Genomic DNA, 9,115 nt, shown 5'->3' with positions numbered 1-9,115 from the left:
GGGTCCCAGACTGTGAGAGGGCACAGGCCGGGCTGAGGGACCTTCCCCACCCCCGTGAGTGCACAAATTTTTGTGCACTGGGCCTCTAGTATATATATAAAAGGCTAAGCAACCTATAGTATATATATAAAAGGCTAAGCCTTTATATATATAAAAGGCTAAGCAACCTATGCACACTGACCACCAGGGGACAGAGGCTCAATGCAGGAGCTGCCAAGCTACGGTGACTTAGCAGTGGCAGTTCTCAGGTGATGCACCCCAGAATCATAGAGGAGGGAGCCCAATTCCTTGCAGGGCCATGTGATTCCACCAGGCCACAGAACCCCACCTGCCAGAGGGGCCCTGCTCACTCCACAGACGCCTTTCGAACCATGGCACTGCCCCAGGTGCGACTGGCCACCTTCTAATCAATTTCCTTTCAATGTGCACCAGGTCACTAATATATATATCCTCAGTATTTTACAGAGTCTCAATGGCTTTATTGAGCTTACATATCAGATTATTTAATATCCTACGGATTTTTAAATTTGTTCATTCACTACAGGATTTTCAATTCTTTTCAATAAATGTTAGAAGAGTATTTACCAGGGCCAATGCTCAGAATAGGAACTTCAGGGAACAAATAAGGATGAGAAAAAATTCCTTCTCTCATAATGCCCACCATCTCCCTGAGGTGAGGAGATGAGAGAATGCAGAAATACTTACATGAGGAGTAGAATCATGATATTTGACTTTTTGTACTGTTTTATGTGTTTTATTATTTTCTATGATTTTGAGGGGTCTTCATTAAATGCTTTGATCAAGATTATAAAATAAAACACTTAAGCAAACATAAGAATCTATTTCTGTGACTAGGAGATATCATGGAGAAAATTATAAGTAGTAGACAATTGAAAAACTATTCATATTTGGCTCCAGAATTGTCTTTGTTCTTCTCTATAAGTAGTTCTCAAATTTGCCCCCATGAAAACATGAAGCTCCAGTTTAGATTTTAAAGCCACATCATAATCTTGCTGGTGGAAACCATGTTCTTTCACAGATCTGCAAGGAAAGCATTCCAGGGACCCATGTGTGGGAGACTGTGGAGTGGTGAGATTTATTTGGGTAGAAATGGAAGACCTCTCCCAGGATCCCAATATCCCATCTTCATCTTCTCGCCATGGGAAAAGTCCAATCTTGTTTTCATCAGGCCCAGAAATAGGGCCAGGGTCCAGACATTTTGTACCCCTGGTTCAGTCTATGTCTCTGTCTCAGTTCTGTTAACATTGTCTCTTCCCAGCTGGCACTGTGCCAGGCCCCCTGTGATCTGCTGCAGGTGGCTGCTAGGTGGCTGCTAGGACCACAGAGCTATGTAGAGAGAATGTGTGAGCAAACCAGATGAATGCATGCTACAGAGTGAGAGAAAGGGCTTTTTTAAGCTTGGGTTATATTATTGTGTATTATTTTATTTATGCAGACCAAAATTTACTCATGTTAATTAAAATCTTTTTAGGGTATTCAAGCAATAAACAAAAAAAAAACACTTAGAAAGTTCTTACTTTTTATTATTAGACAAAGTGACATATACTTACTTAACAAAGAAAAATAATAATAATGAAAAGAACCCCAAATAATAACAAGCTAACTACTAAAAATTATTTTAGGTTTTATTTATTGCTTAAGTAGTCTCATAAGTATGAATGCATTCTGTAATGATTAACTTAATAATTTTGAACTGGAAGACGAGTTGAGGATTTCAATGAGGGAGGTATCCACAGGAGATAGAAATCCCAGTAAAATAAAGATCCACACGTTCTCAATAAAATAAGGAAATAAAAAAATGAAGGGTAGCTAAAATGACATATTTTAATATTTTTGTAAGGTAGATTCTAAATGTTCTATTCTATTAGAAATGTGGTCAAAATAAAAAGAATAATATTCAATAGAGAAAAATACCAAAAAAAATCAAAAGAAAACAAACAGAACACATTGTAAAAGAAAAGATAAAAATTACATGTCAATACACAAAGGTCTAGACAACACTTGTCAATTGTATTCAGCCTCTAGTCAATAATTGAACCAGCTCAGATGAAAAGGGAAAAATAAAAGAAGGAGCAAAGTTATTAAATGAAACTTTATTACTTCCAAGTTGATTGGGGGTTCATTCATTTATGCACTGTACCAAACAATGGGATTAATACAGCAGGCAAGACCGCGGGCACCTCTATTCCTGGAGCTTATAGTCTATAGAGAGAAAGAGTCACCATATGAGTAATTAAATGAATACTTAGGATTGCTAGGAAGGTAACAACACAAGGTGTTAGGATGGAGAATAGAAGCTTACTTTAAACAAACAGGGTGATGAGAAAAGACCTTTCTGAGGAAATGATATTTAAACTAATATCTGAATGACAAAAAAAAAAGGAGTCAGAAATTGTAGAGAAAAGAACAAGGATAAAGCCCTGTGACAGAAACTGGATTGGTCCCCAGAAGTAAAAACGGTTGCTATAGCAGAGCATGTATTTAAGCAGAGGAAAAGGGACAGCAGATTTTTATGTAAAAAGTAATTTACAGGGAAAGACATAGGAAACTATATATTGACAAGTAAATATTAATATAGATAAAACAAACCCTAAAAGTTGCCTAATCTTGCTCCTTCCTACTTAATTCAGATCTAATTTCTCCTTTATAGAAAGAAGAACCATTTCCTACTATGTCAAGGAAGGGGGAAGACAAAGGAATTCTCTCAAGAAGATATATGTGTATTCAGTTTACTGTGTGTTCCACTATATCAGGAACATTTGGCATTTCTGAAATTTATATTTGGAGGAAGATACTGAAAGACCAGAGGCTATTTTACACAGCTTCTTTAGATTGCATACATTCTCAAAATTGTTATTTGTTCTCAAGTTTGCAGAGATGACTCATCATTTGGGTGGCTGAATCATATTACACATTCAACGAAGTAGCTCAGGGTCCAGGGATCATATGTTTAATTTTTATTGAAATTTCTACTTGGCTATACTTAAAAGTTGTCTTATTTTTCTTAGATACTATACCCGTGAGACTTTATTGATTGCCAGGATGTCCTACTTCAAGCTGATTTCAAAAGCATAGAAATCTGTGACATTCTTAGGAAACAGATGAATCTGCAGAACTGGGCCACAACAGAGCAAAATAAGTGAATTATCAAAAACAAAAATAAAATGAGAGCTAGAGAGAGAAGGTAAAAGAGGAGCAAGTTCACCAGTTTAGATCAGTGTTTCTCCACGTCATTCCCTCTGTCCCAACAATCTTTTCTGCAGTAAGAACAGGGACTTTAATTTCTACGTGGAGATTGAAATATTGGTACCCAGAGTTGTCTTTGCGGTTGGTGGTGTAGACCGCCATATGAACCCATCCCCTTAAAACCAGATCTTCTCAATACATCAGAAAAGACACCTTTGAGAGAGACTTAGGCAGACCTGTGTTCTATAGATTTCTGTTCTTTGACAGGGGTTTCCGTGTGTTCTTAATACGAGTAAATGCCACCAAAAATTCTGAGCACTGTTTCAAAGGAAAGGCTTCAGAATCCCAGAGAAGGTTTAAGAGATGGTTCTGAATAGTTCGGACATGCGAGTGTGTCCTGAAGCTGTCAGGGAGTGTGCCTGTGCTCCCGCCCCCGCAGTGGGACACGGAGCATGCAGCCCTTGCTGCTGACGTTACAGGTTTCAAAATGAAGTGGGACATGTGGACATTTAGGCACTGACTCCAGCTAAATTGGTTAATGACTAGTATCATTTAAATTGGGTCGCAGGCTAAAGGACTCATAATCTCTCTCAGTGTGCAGATTTTAATTAAATCATTGCCACGTCCTTGTTGCAATTATTTACCAGCAATGTGTTCCCGAGTATTGCCTCTTTTCACCTTCACCTGTTCGGTCAGCTCAGATGAACAATGAAGCATTCATTTGGCAAAGATGAGGGGAAAATGAGTAAGCTATTATTTATCACAAAATAATGCTTAAGTAATTGGGTCAGCAAGGCAAGATTCTAGGCTCTTCATTTATAATTTTGTACTTTTAGGAAAGGAGCCCAGTGTCCTCATCTGGCCTATCATAAGGTTAGAATTGCTATGAACTCCAATTCTCCTCTAGCATTCTCACATTAAAATCTCTAAGGTTTCAAAAATATGACCAGAAGGCATGTGAGGATTTTTATGGTATATTGAACTTTAACATTATTACATTATAACAATTATATGCCTCAAGGGATGGCGTTAAAAATGTTATTTCCTGCCCTGGATGGGTGGTTCAATTGTTTGGGGCATCGTTCCATACACCAAAAAGGTTGTGGGTTTGATTCCTATCAGGGTGTGTACAGGAGGCAAACAATCGATGTTTCTCTCTCATATTGATGTTTCTTCCTTCCTCTCTCTAAAATTCAATAGAAACATATCCCTGGGCGAGGATTTTTTTATTAATTAAAGCTTTATTGTTTAGATTATTACATTTGCTCCTTTGGAGTATATATTTTTAATTAATTGTCATTAGTCTATTTTTCTTTTTTTTTTTTGACTAACCAACAGCTTTATTTATATTGACAATACCTGTAATAATTCAGAAGAACAGTGAGTAATGAGACTCATTAAACAATGAAGCTGATTAATGAGTCAAAAATGGGGCCACAGAGGAAAACAGAGACAGATTTAGATCATGTAATAGAAAGCAAGATCTTTATAGCAGACTTCCCCTAAGAAACTTACCTTAACGAATAAGCACCACCCTTTTCCATTTTTTTTTTCCTGGAGGTTCAGGAAAAAGAAAGAGGTTTTGACTGTAATATGTGAGACTTTGCATTTAATGGGGAAATCTTAAAAAATAAAAATATCACCCTAACCGGTTTGGCTCAGTGGGTAAAGCGCCAGCCTGCGGACTGAAGAGTCCCAGGTTTGATTCTGGTCAAGGGCATGTACCTTGGTTGCGGGCACATCCCCAGGAGAGGGTGTGCAGGAGGTAGCTGATCGATGTTTCTAACTCTATCCTTCTCCCTTCCTCTCTGTAAAAAATCAATCAAGTATATTTTTTAAAATAAATAAATAAAAATATCTCAGGAGGCAAATAAATATTTGGGCAGAATGATTGAAAAAAAAGTAAGTTATTATATTTGTCCAAGGAAGTTCTTTAATTTGAATCAGAAAGATTGTCACCTTATCTGACTTCAGATATTTAAGATAAGTCTGACTTGGAGGATTATGGGTAATAAGGAAGATACAGAGAAGTTATGGGATTTTATTTCTATGCATATTTTGGATGTGTGTCTGCATAAGGCTGAACACAGGAAAGATATAACTCTTAATTTCTCCAAAAAGTATCTTGTACTTCTGTAGAGTCTTGTTTATTTCTTGTTAGAATTATTCCCAGGTTTCCTTATTTTTTAAACTATATTATGATATCTAAACAATTTTATTTTCTAATTGCTTATAACTAGTAAATATAAACAATAAAGATTTATATATAGATCTTATATATACAATTAATTCTCATAAGTCACTGACACTGAATTTGTGAGTACTGTTATAGGTATTCCTGTGAACCTCTCATCACTTTTTTGTCAAGAGATCAATGCATAGCCTTGTTTTTTTTGTTTCTTTCTGCTTAGAGACATCTAATTTAGTACATACTGTTGATTAATTAACATTGAATTCATAGCCAACAGCATTATAATTCATGCCTGAATGAAGCTTATCTCTTTATGTAGTTTCTCTGTAAGGCACATCAGAGCCTTCTTGAATATAGGAGTACAAAACAGCACCTTAGCTCAAGTCTGGGGAGCCATTTTAAGTGGATAAATCAGCACTGAAAAGCACAAAATGTGGCCATGATAAGGGCACTCAATTATAATATGAGAGCTGAAACAAAAGGCAGAATATCGCCTTGATTGACCTTCACTGGGAACGCATGTTGGGCAACTCAACTATTTCACCCCTTTGTGCATGTTTACAAATGACCATAGAGGTGCTATGAGTTGATGTTGGTATCACAAATAAATATTAACAAGGAAAAGAATCCAAAGATAATAAATATAAAGGGCAATGACTTTATTCTATTCTTTGAATTCAAATAGTATTTTACAAATTTTTGAATATACAATAGTGAATACAACTGTGAATGATGATTTTGGGGGGGCCTTTCTAGTCTTTATATTTTATTTCTTTATCTTGCCTTACTCTACTAGATAGGAACTCTGGGGCAATGTTAAATACATGGAAAATTTTTGATATTTTATGGTAAGTATGATGTTTGCTGTAGGATTTATTATACATCCCTTTATCAAATTGGGAAAGTTCTCTTTCTTACTTAGAATTTTATTATGAATAAATATTAAACATTATCAAATGTCTTTTCTGCAATTGTTGATATGATTATATATATGCAACTGTAGTTATGTGTATATATATGTATGTGTGTATGTGTATATAAACATAAGCATAAATATAAATATACAATTGTGGATATATCTCCTATGGCAGTGGTCAGCAAACTGCAGCTCGGCAAACTGCGGCTCGCGAGCCACATGTGACTCTTTGGCCCCTTGAGTGTGACTCTTCCACAAAATACCGGCTCTTCCACAAAATACCGATTTCTGCGCATGGGCCACGAAGTTTCAATCATACTGTACGTGCGCTCCCGCACGTGGCATTTTGTGGAAGAGCCACACTCAAGGGGCCAAAGAGCCGCATGTGGCTTAAGAACCCCAGTTTGCCGACCACGGTCCTAGGGCAAACGAAACTAAGGGAAAAGTAAACAAATGGAACTACATCAAAATAAAAATCTTTAGTGCAGCATAAGAAACCAGCATCAAAATAAAAAGGGCATCCACGGTATGGAAGAACATAATTGCCAATAATACATTTGATAAGGGGTTGATTTCCAAAATATATAAAGTTCTCATACAACTCAACAAAAGAAAGACAAACAATCCAATTTAAAAATGGGCAGAGGACCTGAATAGGCACTTCTCCAAAGAGGACATACGCATGGCCAAGAGACGTAGGGAAAAATGCTCAACATCATTAATCTTCAGAGAGATGCAAATTAAAATGACAATGAGGTCCCATGTCACACCTGCCAGAATGACTACCATCAATAAATCAACAAAAAAAAGTGCTGGTGAGGATGTGGAGAAAAGGGAACCCTCGTACAACTATTGGTGGGAATGCAGACTGGTACAACCATTATGGAAAACAGTATGGAATTTTCTCAAAAAATTCAAAATGGAACTGCCATTTGACCCAGTGATCTCATGTCTAGTAATCCTAAGAAGCCTAAAACACCAATCAGGAGGAATATATGCACCCCTATGTTCATAGCAGCATTATTTACAATAGCTAAGATCTGGAAACAGCCCAAGTACCTATCAGTAGATGAGTGGATAAAAAAGCTATGGTACAATTACACAAGGGAATCCTATGCAGCTGTAAAAAAGAAGGATTTATTATCCTTTTTAAGACAACATGGAGGGACCTGGAGATTATTATGCTAAATGAAAGAAGCCAATCAGAGAAAGACACATATCACATGATCTCACTTATATGTGGAACCTAATGAACAAAATAAACTGGCAAACAAAACAGATCGAGAGACATGGAAGCATGCAACAGACTGACGAAATTCAGAGGGAAGAGGGCAGGAGCATAACCATGGGCACAGACCATAGTGCGGTGAAGGCCAGGGCTGGGGTAGAAGTGGGGAGAAGGGTGTCAGTGGGGGGGGAAAAGGAGGACATCTGTAGTACTTTCAACAACAAAGATAATAATAGTAAAAAAAATTTTCAATTACCTAGCTTTTATAGTTATCCTAAATAAGATGGTTAATTATAACTAGTCTGCCATACAAAAATTCTGTAATAGCAATTTAAATTTCCTCACCTGTGATAATTTTTCTCATATTCACCAAGGGTTTGAAGTTTTTTGGAATTCTATATTGTAATATTGATTTTTACCTGTTTGATATCATTCCCACTTAGTTCAGTTATGACATGTTGCCTTGCTTATTAATTCAAGATATTATTTAATAATTTTGCAGGATAAATATATTTTTATGAGATGAGGTATGGTAGACTGGAGACTATATTTTTTTCCAAAGAAAATATTTATCAAAATTTAGTTAATGTTCTGTTTAGTCTCCCGGCATATCTGGTCATTTTTTATTATATCTAGTTTGAGAATCTTCTCTAAGGCTTGAGCCCGAGAGCCTCAGTCTTGGGAAAGGAAAATTTATTGGGGCTTTTTCTCTTTGCTCTTATGGTCATAGAGATCCCAAGTGCTTATGAGTCCTAATGATGATACCTGCAGTGAATTTAGGTTAACTAATGCTAAATTATATTGTCGCCAATTTCCCTCTTTATATGTGGCAACTATTTCTCTGTAATTGTAACTTAATTTTGCATGGCATTACCTAGAACATAAGTTGTACAGCACAAATACATAATAAGGGTTAATGGCCATAGTACAGATAATACCACTTTAATAAAAAAGGTATTTTGATTTAAAAAATTAAACACTTCTTTTACTGTTGTTTTTAATTTATTTAAGTTATAGTTACATACAATGGACAGTTATATTTCAGAATAGTGAGCACTTGAAACTATTTTTGACTCCTTCTGAATTTGCAAACTTAAAATTAAATAATTTCAGCTACTACTAGGATTATTGAAAAGTTATCTGCATTCCAAGAAACATAGGATTGGACATTAACTTTATTATTGTGGCCCCTGAACTTGATCTATAGAGAGTGAGGCAAAAGTTCACAGTTGTGAGTATGTGAAACAGTTTCTTCTTATATTATTTTTCATATGAACAACTGTAAACCTACTTTTGTCCCACTTGTATATTAAAATATTTTATAAATATAAAAATCCAATTTGTTAAATATAGCCCAAATTAAATAAAAATGAAATCTACTAAGGTGCTGAAGAGGTAGTGTAATTTTATTTCTAAAAAATAATGCATCCTATCTAATAAAAGAGAAACATGGTAATTAGCCAAACCTCCGCTACCCTTCCCATTGGCTAATTGGGGTGATATTCAAATTAACTGCCAGCCAAGATGGCGGCCGGCAGCCAAGCAGCTTGAAGCTACCATGAGGCTTGCCTGC

The sequence above is a fragment of the Myotis davidii genome, unplaced genomic scaffold (assembly GCF_000327345.1).
Source record: "Myotis davidii unplaced genomic scaffold, ASM32734v1 scaffold276, whole genome shotgun sequence".
NCBI lineage: Eukaryota > Metazoa > Chordata > Mammalia > Chiroptera > Vespertilionidae > Myotis > Myotis davidii.
Note: the sequence above shows the minus strand (reverse complement) of the source record.